The 20,069-nt window shown below is 45.6% G+C and overlaps 1 long non-coding RNA gene across 1 annotated transcript in view; it reads right to left on the reverse strand.

Moving 5' to 3' along the window:
- Nucleotides 1-9,810, reverse strand: part of LOC139279505 (uncharacterized) — a 35,148-nt gene extending 25,338 nt beyond the window's left edge. Inside the window, exon 1 of the long non-coding RNA XR_011596493.1 lies at nt 9,584-9,810. This is a non-coding gene — a long non-coding RNA (uncharacterized lncRNA). The remainder of the gene's footprint in view (nt 1-9,583) is intronic.
- Nucleotides 9,811-20,069: the final 10,259 nt, after the last annotated feature.

Consider the following 20,069-nt stretch of genomic DNA (forward strand, 5'->3'; position numbering starts at 1 on the left):
GCAGAAGAGATCTCCCTCGGAGACCAATGCAGCCTGGTTGCATATTGCACAAGGAGGACACAATCAGGGATGTCATCAGGAGGACCTGGCTGCAGTGGTGCAAACCTTTCAATGATCTCAGTAGATCACGAAATGTTACTGTAAAGCCACACTCAACCTCATCCCGCCATGCCATTCATCACATCCCCATCTCCCTTCCCTACCCTACACCTGCACATCTTTACTCACAACAACTTATCTTGCACCTCCACCCATCCCTATCTCTATATCTACATTATCATATCCCCATCTCAGTAATCACCCCTCACTCACCATCATCTGTGTCCAATCATACCAACTAACAACACAAAAGGGTAGGGACTTCAGTCTTTTAGCCAATGTTCATGTAAAGCTTCTGTTAATGTGTTGTCAAACATGATTTTTACAGCGCGACAGCTGCAAGAAAAATGCAGGGAACAGCACCAACCCTTGTACATGGCCTTCTTTGACCTTACAAAAGCCTTTGAAACTGTCAACCGCGAGGGTCTGTGGAGTGTCCTCCTCCGTTTTGGCTGCCCCCAAAAGTTCATCACCATCGTCCGCCAGCTCCACGACGACAATGCCAATGGATCCATTACGGACGCAATCCACGTCCAGACCGGGGTCAAACAGGGTTGTGTCATCGCGCCAACCCTCTTTTCAATCTTCCTCGCTGCCATGCTCCACCTCACACTCAACAAGCTCCCCGCTGGAGTGGAACTAAACTACAGAACCAGTGGGAACCTGTTCAACCTTCGTCGTCTCCAGGCCAGATCCAAGACCACCCCAACCTCTGCCGGTGAGTTACAGTACGTGGACGACGCCTGCATCTGCGCACATACAGAGGCTGAACTCCAAGTCCTAGTAAACATATTCACTGAGGCATACGAAAGCATGGGCCTTACACTAATCATCCGTAAGACAAAGGTCCTCCACCAACCTGTTCCCGCTGCACAGCCCTGCCCCCCAATCATCAAGATCCACTGTGCGGCCCTGGACAATGTGAACCACTTCCCATACATCGAGAGCCTCTTATCAACAAGGGCAGACATTGACAATGAGATTCAACACTGCCTCCAGTGCGCCAGTGCAGCCTTCGGCCGCCTAAGGAAAAAAGTGTTCGAAGACCAGGACCTCAAATCTGCCACCAAGCTCATGGTTTACAGGGCTGTAGTAATACCTGCCCTTCTGTATGGCTCAGAGACATGGACCATGTACAGTAGACACCTCAAGGCGCTGGAGAAATACCACCAACGATATCTCTGCAAGATCCTGCAAATTCCCTGGGAGGACAGACGCACCCACATTTGCTTCCTTGACCAGGCCAACATCCCCAGCATTGAAACACTGACCACACTCGATCAGCTCTGTTGGGCAGGCCACATTGTTCGCATGCCTTACATGAAACTCCCAAATCAAGCACTCTACTCGGAACTCCTTCATGGCAAACGAGCCAAAGGTGGGCAGAGGAAACATTTCAAGGACACCCTCAAAGTCTCCCTGATAAAGTGCAACATCCCCACTGACACCTGGGAGTCCCTGGCCAAAGATTGCCCTAAGTGGAGGAAGTGCATCCAGGAGGGCCGAGCACCTCGAGTCTCATCGCCGAAAGCATGCAGAAACCAAGCGCAGGCGGCGGAAAGAACGTGCAGCAAACCAGTTCCACCCACCCTTTCCCTCAGCGACTGTCTGTCCCACCTGTGACAGGGACTGTGGTTCTCATATTGGACTGTTCAGTCAGCTAAGAACTAATTTTTAGAGTGAAAGCAAATCTTCCTCGATTCCGAGGGACTGCCTATGATGATGAAACATGGAAATCCTTATTTTCAACACTTTGCCATTTTGGTCAGATTTGGGTGCACCTTTGGAAGTACATCGTGGGTTGCAGTGAATGGTGAGACATAACAGTACCCCACACAATGATAATGAGTGGGAATGTCTGGTCGTGGAAAACTGCGCCCATCTGCTTTGAAACAAGTGTGGAAACGTGTGGCAGAACAGATTTCTGCAGTGTACTCCTTCAAGGGAACCTATCTCCAGTGCTGGAAGAGGTGGCATGACCATTGCAGGATAGTCAGAGTAAGGTAATATTTTTATTTATGCACTCCAATTACTTAAATTGTAAATGTGACACATGTTGGTATTGCTAGGCTTCTGCTCATCACACATTATAAAGACTGCTTTTTGACATATTAAAAGATGTTTCTGCACTTCGATGTTTTCTTGATGAACAACGTGCAAGTAAATTACCAGGGCCATTAAATAGAGCACTGTATTAAATGCACACAGTATGGTATAAGTGCTTTGATGACTGTGTGTGCCACAAGAGCAGAAGTGTCCTCTGTTAAAAATTTCTATTGCCATCTTTGTAGGGAAAGTTGCCGCACAACCGCCGACAGAGAACAGGTAGCGGTCCGGCAAAACTGGTCCTGCTCAACCACCTTGAAAGTCGTGTGGTAGGTCTGATGGGTGCGTCGCAGAGATCGACTACTCATGCAGATGTTGAGCCCTTGGTGGACACGGAGGGTAAGGCCTGCAAAATCCACGGTCTGGGTTGGCTCAATGTTAAGTACTGTCTGTGAGCTAGCTTCGGTTTATGCGATGTACTGTACTGTGATCGGGCTAGGATTTAGTTAATGCAATGTACTATCAGTCGTCGACATGTAATGCAGTAGTGGTGGCCCTTCAAATGAGCCTGTGCTATGTGAACCCACTGATGTCACCCTGCCCCCTCGCTGCTGCTAACCAGTTGTCTGTTCTTTTATATTTTTCAGGTTTGGATTCAGACTCATCGGGGATGGCACAGGACGTCCCCAGCTCAATGGATGCCATAGTCGACACTGACCTCAGCCCTGCTGAGGAACCTCCATGGGAGGAAGAGGAAGAATTTCACATGGGGGTAGGGGGTGGGTTGGTGCTGGTGGGTATGGGGGAGGTCACACAGGCACAAAGGGCTTCAGCTGCAGCCAGCAGTACATTGGAGGAGGAAAGCGGGACATTCCCTGGTTATCCAGCATCCGAGATCCCGGGTCCCAGTGGGTTGTAGCAAAGCACACCCAGGGCAGAAGCCTGTCTGCTGTCTGTGCAGAGATTGAGTCAGCAAGGCCGCTCTGCCGAAATGCAGGCAAACAGGGTAATTGATTTGGTGGGAATGTCTGGGGAGAGTATCCTGCTCAGCAAACAGCTCCTCGAGGCCATGGATGGGATTTTGGGAAACATTGCAGCACCATCTGCAGACATTAGGGAGGGTATGTCGCAGCTAGTAGCTGCAACACACGAGAACACCGAGGCTGTCAATGCCCAGCGGCAATTGACGGTCTCGACCCAGGGCACTCCAGTCCCCAGAGTCATGTCACCCAAACTAACAGCACCAGTGAGTGGTGAGGCTGAGAAACAGGCTCAACACTCAGAAGCTGGGCCTTCAGCAGCCCCAGCTTCTCCAGGGCTTCCTTTGGCGTCTCCTACGTCTGTTCTCCAACATAAGCAGCGCCCTGGCCACGCTGCTAAAAAACATCTTGGGATTACCGGGAGTAGGGGTAGGAGTGGGAGTAGGGGCAAGGCCAAGGGCAAGGGCAACAATGGACGGGGAAGGGGGGATCAAATTGGGTGGAGGGGGAAAGGTGGCTGCAACTGAAGGATGTTTGCTGCAGGGGTTGTTGTTGTTATTTTGCTATTCTTTTGTTCTTCTTTTGTTGTTGTTATTATTGGCTGGTTTGTTGTTATTTAAGTGATGTTTACAATTGAAAGGTTTGATATTCAAAAATTTTATTAAAGTTACAAAATTAATGTTTAGAAATTTGCATTAAAGTGCAACTGTACAAATGTTTAATAAATTTCAAATTATTTTTTCCAAACTTGTGCAGTGACTCATTCGCAGAATAACTGGGGAAATAGTTGACATGGTGTGATACAGAGGGCAGTCAATGAAGAAACGTGCCGTTCAGCCTTCATGCTAAGTGGTGAATAATCAGCTGCTGACGCAAGGCTCTTGTAGTGGCAAAAGTTCCACGAGGCCTCCTCCACTGTCGTCCTAGGGGTGGTGGTGGTGGCATGGGTTCCTCATCCTCCTCCTCCTCCTCCGCCTCCTCCCCCCCCCTCTCTCCTGAGGTGGTTCTGCAATCGTCAGTGGCAAATCCTGTCCCCTCATGATGGCTAAGTTGTGCAGCATGCAGCACACCACAGTAAACTCAGCGACCTGCTCAGGGGAGTATTGCAGGCAGCCTCCAGAGTGGTCCACGCATCGGAAGCACTGCTTCAGCACTTCAATTGTCTTTTCGACGATATTACGTGTGGCTATATGGCTGCCATTGTACCGCTGCTCGGCTTCTGTCTGAGAGTTGCAGAGGCGGGGTCATGAGCCAGGTGGCGAGGCCGTAACCTTTGTCCCCCAGAATCCAGCTCTGGCCTGGTGGCTGACGCTCAAACAGCTGTGAGACACTGCTCTCACGCAAGATGAAAGCATCATGAATGCTCCCTGGAAATCGGGCATTTATTGCCATGATGCGCAAGGTGCCACATAAAAGGTTGCTGCACAAGATAAAAGTTCACGGGGTTGGGGGTAATATATTAGCATGGATAGAGGATTGGCTAACTAACAGAGAATAGAGAGTCGGGATAAATGGTTCATTCTCTGGTTGGCAACCAGTAACTAGTGGGCTTCCGCAGGGATCAGTGCTGGGACCTCAACTATTTACAATCTATATTTACGACTTGGAAGAAGGGACTGAGTGTAACTTGGCCAAGTTTTCTGATGATACAATGATAGGAGGAAAAGCAATGTGTGAGGAGGACTTTAACAAATCTGCAAAAGGACATAGACAGGCTAAGTGAGTGGACAAAAATTTGGCAGATGGAATATAATGTTGGCAAATGTGAGGTCATGCACTTAGGCAGAAAAAAAATCAAAGAGCAAGTTATTATTTAAATAGAGAAAGATTGCAAAGTGCCGCAGTACAGCGGGACCTGGGGGTACTTGTGCATGAAACACAAAAGGTTAGTGTGCAGGTACAGCATGTGATCAGGAAGGCCAGTGGTATCTTGGCCTTTATTGCAAAGGGGATGGAGTATAAAAGCAGGGAAGTCTTGCTGCAGCTATATAGGTATTGGAGAGGCCACACCTGGAATACTGCATTCAGTTTTGGTTTCCATATTTACGAAAGGATATACTGCTTTGAAGGCAGTTCAGAGAAGGTTCACTAGGTTGATTCCGGGGATGAAGGGGTTGACTTGTGAGGAAAGGTTGAGTAGGTTGGACGTCTACTCATTGGAATTCAGAAGAATGAGAGGTGATCTTATCGAAACATATAAGATTATGAAAGGGCTTGACAAGGTTGATACAGAGAGGATGCTTCTACTGATGGGGGAGACTAGAACTAGAGGGCACTATCTTAGAATAAGGGGCCGCCCATTTAAAACAGAGATGAGGAGAGATTTCTTCTCTCAGAGTGTTGTAAATCTGTGGAATTCGCTGCCTCAGAGAGCTGTAGAAGCTGGGACATTGAATAAATTTAAGACAGAAATAGACAGTTTCTTAAACAATAAGGGAATAAGGGGTTATGGGGAGCGGGCGGGGAAGTGCAGCTGAGTCCATGATCAGATCAACCATGATCTTATTGAATGGCGGAGCAGACTCGAGGGGTCATATGGCCTACTCCTGTTCCTAGTTCTTATGTTCTTATGCATGACCGCAGACTATCTGTACGTTCAGAGAGTGACATCCCTTTCGGTTTTGGTTAACCTCTGGCTTCTCTAAAGGTGCTTGCAGGGTGATATGCGTACAGTCAATGGCAACCTGTACCTTGGGGAAGCCAGCAATTCATGCAAAGCCTATAGCTCTCTCATTCTTTGCCTCCTTGGTCATTGGTAAGCTGATGAAGTATTTGCTGCGTGCAAACACAGCAGCAGTCACCTGGCGAATGCAGCGACGTGTAGCGAACTGTGAGATTGAGCATATGTCCCCTGCTGATGCCTGAAAGGAGCCAGAGGCATAGAAGGCAAGTGCCACAGTCACCTTCACCTCGACGGGCAGTGCAGTCCTCCTCACACTTGTAGGCTGTGTGTCTGCATTTATGAACTGGCATATCTATGTGACCACCTCTTTTCGAAAGCGCAGCCTTCTAACGCACTGTGCTTCAGACAGGTGCAGTTATGAGCGTTGCACCCTGAAAACTCGTTGGGGATAAGGCCTCCTTCCCATAATTCTGTGAGCTCTTTGATTATGCTGATAATGCTGTTGAATAAGCCTTCTTCCAGATCTCTGCTTGATAGCAAATGCAGCCAGCAATAATGGAAGAGGTAGCATGGACCCCATTCATTTCAATGTCCTTAACTGTCCTTAAATGTCCTTAAAAACAAAGTATAAATTTACAAAAATGCTCAAAGTGTAAAACACAGCCTTCCCTCACTAAACTATAGCTCCATTTTTCAAGATGGTGCCGTTAGCGCCGGTTTCATCATGAATCCGACCTGGTAAGACCTGCAATTTTTGGGCGGTATTTTTCACGGTATTTAAAAATGGCGGTATTGGTCAATTTTTCAAAAACGGCAATATCGGAGTATTTGAAGCTGTGTGAAGTCACAAAAACTGTTTTGAAAAAGGCGGTCGTTATTTTTTAACGCCAACAGTAAACCACTGGCCAATATCGGAAAATGAGAGTACATTTTTTTAACATCAAAAAAACATTTTTAACGCCAAAAAAATGACGCTAAACAGGCACAATCCTGGCCAATTTCTAGCCCAAGGTGACTAATGTATCATGTTTTCACCTCATGCTTTTTAAAAATCTCTTTGCTCCTTTCTCCAGCATGAAATCTTTTTGAAGCTGCAATTCATAATTACATAGGCTACAGAACAAAATGGCACTAGATAACTTTGAAGAAAAAGATCGACAGATAGCTTTCAGGTATAGCTGATATAATTGGACATTTGATAAATATTGCCACTTTTGCTTCACCGTAAGACTAACCATAGTACACTGCAGCTATAGCATACATTTCTAGATATATCTTTGATCTGAAACTAAGTGACGATATTTGTGTAGCTTTTATCAATGGTTGTTCAAATCTTGTGTAAAAAACATAATTGAGCCTACGATTTGAAAGTACTTCCATTTGTTCAGAACAGTGCAATGTCAAAACTGAAAAGTGTGTAAGTTCATAATGCTCAAACTAGAAGTGGCTATTATGACAAGATTCTAATCAGATTTAACTTGTATGGCTGTAATACAGTTCCAGGCCTATAACGCACAAAATGTTTGGACATGGCACAAGAACCAGCACTGCAGAGTATCTGGATGTCATCGGAACCTTCGATTGAATCACAGCCTTGAATGCGTTGCAGGTCTTGTGTTATTTTTGGGCTATGTTTTCCTCTGTTTTAAAAAAAAGAGACTATCTATCCCTTTCTATTATTCACAACCTGCCAAGAAAATTGGTGGATGCACATGGTTTTTAAACAAGCAGTTTTGTACAATATGCTAGACCTAATAATGGTCCTTTAACACTTCTCAAGCAGCTAATGAGCCCCTTAACTGGGATAAATGATAGAAAGTGTGGAAATCCAGCTGCGTGCACAATATTTCTCAATATGCACAATTGCATATTGAGAAAATCACAATCATCCCATAAGGCCCTACATTTAGACAGAAATCTATCACTCAACAGTACATTGACCTTGTTCAATTTCAATTAAAAGAAATAATGAGGTGGTAAATTTTTGACCAGAAAAATTCAATCAGAAATTAATTGGATTACTTAGAAAAAGAACATTCAGCATTCTACAAAGAATTTTAAACCAAAAGCTCACACTTTCTTGGGCCAGATTTTGCCGTAGCAGGACATCTAACGGTGTCTGCCGTTATTTCGACTTGTCCCTGCACCCTTCAGCTCAAAACATTTTTGCTCACTAAGTTGCTGCAAATGCGAGCTGATAATAATGCAGCGAGGGGTACAGGGCATCTGGGACCTGAGTGAACAGGTCCACCAACTGTGTATCTTCTTAACAAATCAGATTGAAGGATTGAGAAATAAAAAGCGGAAGGACTGAGAAAGAATTGTGGGCGGAGTGGACGAATTTTATGTCAAATCAGCGACAGAAAGAGAGAGAAAGAAAGATTGGATTAAGAGAGAAAGTAAAAAGGGAAAAAGGGGAAAAGAATTAAAATTTTACATTTTTCACATCTCAAACAAAATTAATACTTCAAGGAATCAGACTCCACACATGTAATAGTTAATTTTCAGTGCCAGAGAGTTTGATTGGGGGTAATTAACAATTATGATATTGTTAAATTTGTACTTATGCTTGAAATGGCAAGATTTACCTTTCTGTGGCGTGTTTAATTCATATCTACTGCGCAAATACAACAGGTTCACGCCATTCAATGCATGTCAATAGTAAGACAGACAGCGAGTTGCCATTTTCATGATGCTAAATGTGATGTGCCGCAAGTTGGACAGCTATTTTTGGATATTGGCATTTAACCGCGCATTTTCCCCTTGCCTGAAGTTCCTGTAATATATACGCTTCAATAACAGAGAGTGTCATTAGCCTCACCATTATTTTGACAGCAAATTCTGACCCAATATATCAAAACAACTCCTTGATCCAGAATACACTGCAGATCTTTTAAAAAGAAAAAAAATCTCCTTTAATATTGCTAGACTTTTTCATATTATTGTCCGGCACTGGTATTTGTGATACGTTTTAAAAATATTGCCTGATTGAAAAACATAAGGCAATTAGTGCACCTGCACATCGGTAGCTCATGTAGTCATCTGTTCGAAATATAGCTATCACTCCATCAAAAACAAACTATATATTTCGTATTGTTCTACTGTGGGATCAGGAGCTTTTTATGGATTGGTCACACACTGTAAATGTTCAAGTCAAAATTCATTCATTTAAATCAAAGATGCCATTTGCTGCCATAGCGGTCAATAGAACATTTCTCTGCCAAGTTTTTGCCAGATGGTTAGATTATGGACAAATATTTGTTTCTTGACTGATTTTTCTACCAATATGAATTATCAGTCTCACATTTATTTGGCAGATGTTCTGCTTTTTATTGTCCAGTTTATTGTTATCTGACATTACTCATAATAATGTTTATTAAATGAAGTTTGCAATAACTGAATGGTCTGGTAATTTTATAAATATGAGGCCTATGCTCTGGCACAGACAGAATCGGCTGAGCGGCCTATTTCTGCATTGTAAACATCCATGGTTCTGTGGGCTGGATTTTAGGCTTTTATGTTTTCGGGGCGCTAATGACGGCGGGGCGGGAAAGTTAGCGGCCGGGAATAGTTTGCGTCTTAGTTGTTAAGTTTGGGCATCTGGGCCCTGCGTAAGGGGGTGCAGCGCTAAGGAAGGAGTTGTACACCTCCTTTGGCGCAAGGATGAGAAATTCTTGCGCTAAACAGCAAGCCAGGGAGCGCTCTGAGAGAGGCCTGGGCGGCAGGGGAGGGGGTAAACCTAAACAAAACCCGAAAAGCACATTCTCAGAACATTGCCCGCGCCGCAGCAACACAAATCGCACAAAAAATGTAAAGAAAAAACAATCGCACTTACTTTTAGAATTCATTACCTTCCTCCCCGCCAACAAGATGGTTGGACTGCTCTGATTTCCCAGGCGGTCATTACGGGTGCACTTCTGGGTGGATGGATCAGGCAAGACTCAAAACACGCGTAATGTCGTAACCAGGGGTGTTGCACACCGAGCGCAGCTCTTCCGGGCAGTGCTGCTCAGCGCAGCCACAAAACCTGACCAGAGGATTGCCGCGGGGCGCTGGAGACTTCACTGCTGCCTTTCACACCGCTCCGGGGCAAAACCCGAAGCGCAAAGGAATGGAAAATCCAGTGTTTATAACCTGCATGAAAGTGAAATGCACTTCAGGCAGAATATAAATTGTTTAAATTTTGATATTTTTGCTACCTTAGAAACGAAGGAAGTAAATGTGAGAAATCAACTGCATCTTTATTTATTTACAAATGTGTGGGATGATCTACCTAATCAGTGCCTTTCTCTCCTTCTAACCTGAGAACAGCTTCTGTCTAAACAGTAGTAAAGGTGCTGGTCCAACTGCTGATGCAGCAGTATCAGTTGAAAAAAGTTATAATAACAAGTGCATGCTCCATTTGAGAAGCCTGGATAACTGATATGTTAGCTGATATCTATGCATTAGGACTTCAGAATCATCTTGCATAAAAGGCCAGATTTCGAATTCATTCTCTGAAATATTTGAGCTCAGCATTACCAAAGAAAATTAAATGGCCTGGATCTTGTAGTAAGCGATGAAGGGATGGCACTCGTCGCTGACCTCAAAAAGCTGACCACAAAGATTAAGCGACGTGACTCTCTTCTGACGTGACTTTGATTTAGCGCCATCTGTGGCATCCAGCGACAGTGCAGGCAGCAAACAGGCTGATCAGCCAATCAGATTGAAGAATTCTCGCAGAGCGCAAAGCAGGACATAAGAAGCGTGAATTATAATTCACATTTTAATCATTGTACAGAAAGCAAAATAATAATTGGGAGATACACATGGGATTGAGGGAGAAGCTGAAATATCATAAAGATTTTAATGATTTTAAAAATCATACAATTTTTAAAAGTTACTCTGAGGGAACCAAGACTCCACACTTGTAAAATAAGTTTTTCATGGCCAGATAAGTTGTTCAGCAGTAATTATGACTTAGCACACTGTTAAAAACTCAGTTACTCCATATCGAACAAGGTTTAACATTTTCATTGTTTTTTTACAGTGAGAATAGTGTGTAAAATGTTGAAGTTCATGTCAATTAACTTATTCTGTGTTGACTGTATCTTTGGAGACAACATCAGCACACACTGTGGAGGAGCAGGGTATCTCTGACAACAATTTCCAGATTTTCGCATTTAACTGCACATGTGTGGATGCCAGAAGTTGCTGTCAATTTTACACAGCAATGACAGCGACAGTTTCACCATCATTATCATAGTATCATAGAATGGGTGCAGCACAGAAGGAAACCATTTGGTCTGTTGAGCCCGTGCCGACTCTCTGCAAGAGAACTTCAGCCAGTCCCACTACTCTGACCTTTCCCCATAGCCCTGCAATTTCTTTCCTCAGGTACTTATCCAATTCTCTTTTGAAAACCATGATTGAATCTGCCTCCACCACCCTTTCAGGCAGTGCATTCCAGATCCTAACCACTCGCTGCGTAAATACGTTTTTCCTCATGTCACGTTTCCTCTGCCCACCTTTGGCTCATTTGCCGAGAAGGAGTTCCAGGTAGAGCACTTGCTTTAGGAGTCTCATGTCTGGCATGCGGACAATGTGGACTGCCCAACGGAGTTGATCAAGTGTGGTCAGTGCCTCAATGCTGGGGATGTTGGCCTGGTCGAGGCCGATAATGTTGGTTTTGTCGGATCTTGCGGAGACATCGTTGGTGGTATTTCTCCAGCGACTTGAGGTGTCTACTGTACATGCTCCATGTCTCTGAGCCATACAGGAGGGCGGGTATTACTACAGCTCTGTAGACTATGAGCTTGGTGGCAGATTTGAGGGCCTGGTCTTCAAACACTCTTTTCCTCAGGCAGCCGAAGGCTGCACTGGCGCACTGGAGGCGGTGTTGAATCGCGTCATCAATGTCTGCTCTTGTTGTCCAGTGTTGTTTACAGGTTCATCATAACCTCCTTGGATTTTAGGCTTTACTGTTTTTGGGGTGAAAATGGAGGCGGGACGGGAAAGTTACCAGCCGGGAATAGTCTGCGCTTTGGTAAGGAATTTTTGCCATCTGGGCCCTACATTAGGAGGCGCAGTATACTTTGAGGTGCAAAAATAGGAAACTCGCGAAATAAAGTGCCGGGCCGTGTGCGCTCTGAGAGAGGCCTGGAGGAGGGGGTTAAAAACCCTTGAAAACAAAAACCACAAAAACATTCCCAAAACATTGCCCACACCACCACAACACAAATCACTGAAAAAAATTAAGAGAACAAATACTCGCACTTACCTTTACAGCACTTTACCTTCCTCACCGCTGTTGGCTCTGGTTTCCCAGGCGGGCATTGCGAGGTGCGATTCCAGGAATAGGGGGTCGGGTTTGAGTCAAAACTCAGATGGTGTCACACGAGAGCCGCTGCACACCCGGCACAGCTCTTCCCGGCGGTGTTGCTAAATGGCGTCGCAAAACCGGACCCGAGGATTGCGACCGAATACAGGAGACCTCACCGTCGCATTTCACGCCGCTCTGGGGCGAAACCCAGAGCACGAAGGACTGGAAATTCCAGCCCTATTGCCTCTATACAACTGTAAATTCCGAGCAAAAGTCATTCTCCTGTTTCTAATGTCAAAACCACCATCATGGTTTGCAGTTGATGAAGTCAGCTGGCTGAAACTGGTCTGCATACCTTCATTCAATGTCTGAGCTGACAACTCATTGTCCAAGTCGCATTCTCGTTTGAAGTTTCAACAGTGTTTGTGCTGGAGGCTAAATTGTAGCTGTGCTGGTTGTATTGCATTTGTTTCATGGGTTCTATGCTCAAGAATTCATAGCAACACATTGTTATTAAGAACTAGTTGGTTTATTAACAAAGGTTTAATAATCACACAACACATTGCCAGTTCATCCACTCGGTGCACAACTGCATACCTCATCGTGGATGACCTCGGCCCAACTGACTGGGGTTCTGACAAAGCGTCATCGACCTGAAATGTTAACTCTGTTTTTTTCTCCACAGAGGCTGCCTGAGCTGCTGAGATTTCTAGCATTTTCTATTTTTATTATGACTGGGGTTTTATTGAGTCTTGTGAACATCACATGACTGGCTAAGCCACTCACAATGCAACAGCTCGACAACTATTTTGTTGTATCTGTAAACAAGTGCCCCCTGGTTAAAGGGGGGGTCACATTCCAAAAACTTTCAATCAAGTGCCCCCTTGTTTTTTTTCCTGAGGGCACCAAAAACACAAATTACACAAGTGCCCCCTGGCTAAAATGGTGGGGGGGGGGACACTAAAACCGACAAACTTAAACAATTTAAGCTTTAGATACTGTGGTTCAAATTAAAATGTGGTTGCCCACCTCACACGGAAGCCCGCGAGCATATGGGTGGACACCGTGCTCATCTCCAGAGACACCCTGGTTCGGATGTAACTGCAGAAGAGCGACAGGCAGTCGAGCTGAACGACCCCCTCGACCACCCACTGCCTGGACCGGCTGATGGCCCGCTTGGTCATGCCCAGGAGCAGTCCTACAAGGAGGCCTTCCGACCTGCCCGCTCCCCTTCGCACAGGGTACCCAAAGATCAGGAGTGTGGGACTGAAGTGCAACCAGAATTTGAGGAACAGCCCCTTCAGATATTGGAAGAAGGGCTGCAACCTCACACACTCAATAAAAACATGGAACACGGACTCCTCTAGACTGCAGAAATTACAGGTGGCCTGGGAGCCCATGAACCAACTTAAAAACTTATTGCACGGGACTGCACCGTGAAACACCCTCCAGGCCAAGTCCCCAATAAATAAAGGAAGGATTCCCGTGTAGAGAGCACTCCATTGGGGACCCTCACCTCCTTCAGACGGCAAGATGGTGCGCCATAGCGTGTCTGGATGGCAGATGAGGGTGGAAACATGGAGAGTGTGTAAGAGCAACTCGTACAGGAATCCCCTCAGTGCAGAACTGAAAGGCACGGAGGGGATTTCCCGGAGGAGGCTCAAGTTGTTAGACGCCGGCTCCCGAGGGAGGTTTCGGGGCTTGGCGCCAATGAGGAATTCCGTCCGGACAGGGGTCAGTTCGGATGGATCTCCCCATGTGCTTGAGCCTCCTTGACACAACTAACAGAGTCAGGGCCCAGTGCTGTTTTTAGCGACTCGACGGCATTGGCCGCGCACCGGACGCAGCCCAGAATAGGCGCCGTGCCAGCAACAACTCTCCAAACCTGTGAACATACTCATAGGTGCATACATTACACTAGTGTTTGTAACCAGAGTACTTGAAGAGTGCAGTAATTTATTTCCTTGTGACTGAGGCAGAGGGTCCAGATTTACCTGTGATATAGGTATTTCAGATAATTCTGTTAAAAAAAATGGACATGAGCACCAAGGCACTAAACACTTGTTCACATTCTCAGACTGTCACTGTATTAACTGTGAGAAGAAAGAACTCACATTTGTATACTGTCTTTCCTGGCATCAGGACGTCCTGAAGCGCTTCACATCCAATTAAGTACTTCGGAGGCATAATCACTGTTTCAATGTATACAAACACAGCAGACAATTTGCACCCAAGGTCACATAAACAGCAATGAGGTAATGACCAGATTATTATGATTTAGTGTTGTTAGTTGAGCAATAAATTTTAGCCAGGATACTTCAATTATATTTTTAATATGATCTGTGAAACCAGGGAGAATTTCAGGCTCCAGCCCTCCTTTCTGATTGTTAGAAACTAAGGATGCCTAAAAATGTATACAACTGATATGAATGCTGTGTTTTAAATTGTTGTTTTGGACTGGAGATGAGGAGTCTCCTTAGAATGATACGGAATGTTCAGAAATGCTAATTAACTGTGGTTTCCAAGTTAAAGCTTCAGTTTGTTTAAGACATTGAGCCAACAATTCCGGCCTCCCCGTGTCTGTACCGTGTTCCTACGGACCCGGGAAGGCATCAGAAATGCCGGTTTCCAACATGCAATGCGCATGCGCTGGAAACCGGCATTTCCGATCTGTCACGTTTCGGGCTTGACAGATGGCCGCATCTCAGGAGCGAGGACACTTGTAAGTGGAAATTTACGATATTTACACTTACAAATGTTCTCAAAAATCTTACGCCTGAAAAAGCAGGCGCATAACCTACTTTTACAAACATAAGTGTTTTAAAAAAACACAAAAACATCTAAAATTAAAGTTATTAAAACATATTTTATCATTAAAAACCTTCCCCACAATGGTAAGTTTATTTTAAAAAACTTAAAAAAAAATCAGGAAATAATTTTTTTAAGACATTAATAACTTTAATTTAAATGAATGCAGTACAATTATTTTCTATTTCTTATTAATGTTTTGGGTGATTGGGTTTGTGTTTTGGGTGTTTCGGGCTCTATCACAATCATAGTAATAGGAGTTTAGAACCCTGCGGAACTCCTATTACTATGATACTTTACGTGATTGGCTGCTCCGAGGCATGTGACTCCATCCAGCTGTAGGCCTGCACACGCGTCGACGTGCACGCGCTGCGACTGGCAGTCAGGAGAGGCCTCAGCATCGGAAAGTCGAACGTGGGCAGCAGCTTAAGGTAGGTGTGTATTTTTTCTCTAAAATGCTCGCGGAAAGGCCAAAACAAAATTTCAAGGCCAATATGTATGGAAAGGCTTAGAATCGAAGGAAGTTTGTAGGAATTAACGTAAACACCGGCAGTTTGCTATGTCATAAAGACCAGTTAAAGTGACAAAGCTCTGGTTTGGGCCTCATAGTTCAAAGGATCACTAGGCTGTGTATTGTTTGTACCCAAGAGAATAGAAACAGAGAGAAATCAAAGGAATTCCAAGGAAAAGTGACTTTGAGAAGGTATAAACGATGACATGTGACCAAAATCGTAAGACATCTTTATGATGTGTTCTTAAAACAAGAGTTGAGTCAAAGAACTAGAAGCTTTATTGGATATTAAGTTTTTAGGGGAACCTCTATAGGTCAAAATATCTTGTCAATATTCTGGTTCAGGCCCACCCCTGAAAATAGGTTACAAGTGACCTCCTGGAAGTTTGTAGACACAGACGGAAGAGAGAGAGAGAGAGAGAGAGAGAAGGAAGCCCTAGACAATAGGATGAACAGAATTGCTCACATGCATCAACAGTCTGTCCGAGCAGATCAATTTCAACTACTGTTACGGTCATATGTTTTTACCGTATAACTAATGTGTTATATTCCATCTTAAACGCTGATTAAGTACAATATATCCATTATATTGGTTTGCACTCAAACCTGATTATTTAAAGTGACCAGAGATAGCCATAAAGAGGCAATTTCTAATATGTTACACAAAATTAATTTGTTATGCATTAAATGTAATACCTGAACTGATGACAGTCTTGTAACATCGATCAGAACAACTTCACTACACACTATGATAATTACGATAATTTATAATCTACCCCATTCCCTAAGATGTAACTATGATGTTTATTCCTCAACGGATCATAATAATAATTCAACAAACTTTTTGACAGGAAAGCTATAAACATTTACTAATGTCATGCAAATAGCTCGTATGAGAGCTTTTATTTCCTTGCAGATGGCAGTGACATGCAACTATACAACGTGAAGGAAACTCAAAGTATAGGTGCAGCATTCATTCTGAACTTTATATTCTATTTTTAATTGACATATTGTAATATATTTTGAAAGCAGATCTGTTGCAATGTATTGTACTGTAATAAAGTACCAGGCATCACAATTGACAATATATTTGAAAATGCTGTGAGATTTAGTAATGACACGATTACAACATGACAACATTGAATGGATTTGTGTACTGATAGATAGAAGTGGCAGAAATGTAATAAATCCATCAAGTTACAGCCTGTGCGAATATATAGAACTTTTCCCCATGTAAGGTGGTGGAAATACTACTATCCATACCAATCCCAACAACAGCCTTAAGAAGGACAAAATAGCTTATGAAAAGTAGGTGACTCCTTTAAAACAAGGTAGTAGAGGGACAAAATTTGGATACTTCGCACATGCTGTTCGCGCCCAAGGGGGCGCTAATGGGCGCAAATGAGTTTTCGCCTGGCGCAGTAGAAACAATGCCTTCCGCTAAATTGGGCAGGAGACTTGCGATGGCACTAATAGGTAGCGACCCGCTTGGCTGCGTTCAGTGATGATAACATCATTGCTGTGCGCAGCGTCCCGTTACCGTCCCGTTACCGTCCTGGAAGCTAAATTTGGTCTCGCCCCCTCTCTTCCTGTCTGGCTCTGACAACAACAGCTTCAGCTGTCGACTTTCAGTTGGGAGTCGGCTGGAGGAGCGCTATTTAAAGGCGCCATCTTTGGAAAAAATTTTAGTTGGCCATTACTGTTTGCAGCTTACAAACACATAGGCATACAGACTTTTGACAGCTTTCAGCGATTTTCAGTTGAAGGAGTGTTCTGGCAGTTAAACATTCATGTATTTCATTGAGGGCAGATTTGAAATGACAACATTTATATCTTTACATGGGGGCTGCGTTGGCACTCGGCCTCCTGTTCCGACGTCACCATTGGAGGCAACTTAGAGAGAAAGGCAGGGAGAAAGGCAGGGAGAACGACAGTAAAATGTGGCCAGAGAGAGGAGGCCCATCAAAGCTGTCAACAGGGTAGCTTACCCTTCCAGGGTATTCTGGCAGCAATTCTCCGACATCAATTTCACTGAGGAATAGTGTGTTTGAAGGCTGCTTTTCGGCAAGGACGTAGCCATAGAGCTCTGGCATCTCCTGCAACCAGACCTTGAGCCTCAGCCAGGGTGAGAATGGCTCTCTCAGTGGCAGTCAAAGTCACCAATGCGCTCAATTTCTGTGCCTGCGAATCTTCTGAGAGTGCAACAGGAGACATCACCAACATCTCCCAATTTGTCGTCCATTGCTCCATCCGTGAGGTCACAGAGGCTCTGTACAGAGGAGAAGGGACTATATTTCCTTCTCCATGAGCAGACAGAAGCAGCTGGAGTGTGCTTTTAGCTTTGCCAGAATAGCAGGCTTCCCCATGTTGCAGGGCACCATTGATTGCACCCACGTCGCTTTGCAAGCACCGCATCATAATTGTGAGATATTCCAGAACCGCAAAGGCTGCCTGTCACTGAATGTGCCGTTGGTGTGTGACTACACATGCAGAATCCTCACCGCCAATGCCCACTATTCAGGCAGCAGCCACGATGCCTTCATCCTGTGCCAGACCAGATCAAGATCGCGGCTGGTTTGTCGGAGACAAGGGCTATCCACTCTCCACCTGGCTCATGACTCCCCTCTGCAACCCCAACGCTCCTGTCCAGCACTCATATATTGAGAGCCATGCTGCCACCAGGAAAATCACTGAGCAGACCATTTGAGTGCTCAAGCAATGGTTCAGCTGCCTTGACCGTTCGGGAGGAGTCCTCCAGTACTCGGCTGAGCAGGTGGCCCTTTTCATCATTGTCTACTGCATGCTGCACAACTTGGCCATCATGTGGGTGCAGCCAATACCACCATCTGAGGAGAAGGAAGAGGACCAGGTGGAGCAGGAGGTGGAGGAGGAGGAGGATGAGGACCAAGAGGAGGAGGAGGACGCAGAGGAGGAGGAAAATGAGGAGGAGCAGAAGCAGCAACACCAGTGACGGTGGAGGCAGCCACTCAATCGCGCTTCTGCAAGGGCGGCCCACGACCGTTTCATCAACTTCGGTTCAAGTGAATTCCATCCCACTTCCTGGTTCCTCTTGACATCTCCATCACCACATCCATTTCTTCTTCCATACCACAGCCCAAAAACTGAAATGAGAGACACGAATAAAGATGTTACATTCCATTTAAATTCATCTCATAACATTTAACAGTATCTTAACCAACAAATATATTTAGCAATGACACTTGTGCAATTCCTTAAATTCCCTCTTAACACTCGGTTTAACTATTCTACAGCTCCTCCCCTGTGGCTGCAGCATGGCTGGTGGAAGGCCGCTGTGTGCCAGGACCAGAGACTACAGAAGGCCTTGCAGGACACCCATGACTAGTTCTGGACCTGGAAGGCCTGGCTGTAGCCTGCACCACCTCAGACTGGGCGGGGGCAATCTGACTGGCTGGGTGACAGGCAGTGACTGGTGCAGTGACGGAGTGGCAGTGGTGGGATCAGGAATGCTGTCATCCTGAGAGAACAGCAGTTTCCTGCTCCACTGAACCACTGCCACTCCCCCGGGGCAGTAGCTCAGCATCCCCACCAATCTGCTGGAGCACAGATTGGTGGCCTGCTGCAATACCGTGAAATCCCCAGTCGACTGTGGTGAACCCAGCAATGATGGCAGCAGTCAGATCATGCGTGACATCCAGCTGAGACTATATGAGTGCAGTCTGAGACTTGATGCTAGCAGTCATTGACTACATGACAGCACTATGACAACACGTGGCATCCAGCTGAGACTACATGAAAGCAGGCTGAGCTTCGATGCCGCCAACCATTGTCTGCATTCCAGCACTAAGACTTTGTGTTGCTTCTGTCTGCGCCGCAATGGAAGCAACTAAATCACCCATAACATGTGTCATGAGGTCTGGATCTGCACAGTCTCTCTGGGAGTCCACCATCGTCTGCAGACTGGAAATGATGGGCTCCATGGTGTGCGCAGAGCTCTGTGCAATGCTGGAGATGGACTCCTCCATGCTCCTAACCATAGCAGAGAGGCTCTCGGGCACCTTTGCACATATCATGTCAGTGTCTATGGCCATCACCCTTCTTGTGAACTTCTCCCCATTGAGGTCCTCATCTGAGTCCTGTGCAATAGAACTCACGCACAAACTCTCCCTCCGGGGAGCTGCCTCCTGAGGAACCCTTTCCCCTTGATCTTGCTGCAGCCCGCTAAGCCCCGGTGCATCACTCAGTGCATACCCCTCTGCGAAGCTAACCTCTAAGGATTGCATAGTGCCAGTATCTGAGCTGGTGCCTGCAGGTGAGAAATGCAATGATGCAGTGCTTGGGTCCTTCTCCTCCTCCTCTTCTCCCTTCTTAGTGTCATGGGTGGGGGGGTTGCAGGGGCTCAGGTGCTGGCTGCACATCTGGTTGCAGATTACCTGAAAGTATAAATGGCACCAGACTCGTGTTAAGGTGAGGGCAGGGGGGCAGGAAAGTGATAAAATCTTCTGGTGTGATGGGGAAGTGGGATGGGAAAAGGAGAGGGGATAAAGATACCATTGTTGCCCCCAACAGGGTTGATGTCTCCGCCGGCCACGGCGTCAATCACCTGCCAATGGGACAATGGGACGCAGCACTCGCTCCTCCAGGTCAGACAGCTCCTGCGGTTAGGGTTTACCCCTGCCAAACCTCTGCTGATCCTTCCTGTTGTATGCCATCTTGGCCTGC

This window comes from Pristiophorus japonicus, chromosome 14 (assembly GCF_044704955.1).
Source record: "Pristiophorus japonicus isolate sPriJap1 chromosome 14, sPriJap1.hap1, whole genome shotgun sequence".
Taxonomy (NCBI): Eukaryota; Metazoa; Chordata; class Chondrichthyes; family Pristiophoridae; genus Pristiophorus; species Pristiophorus japonicus.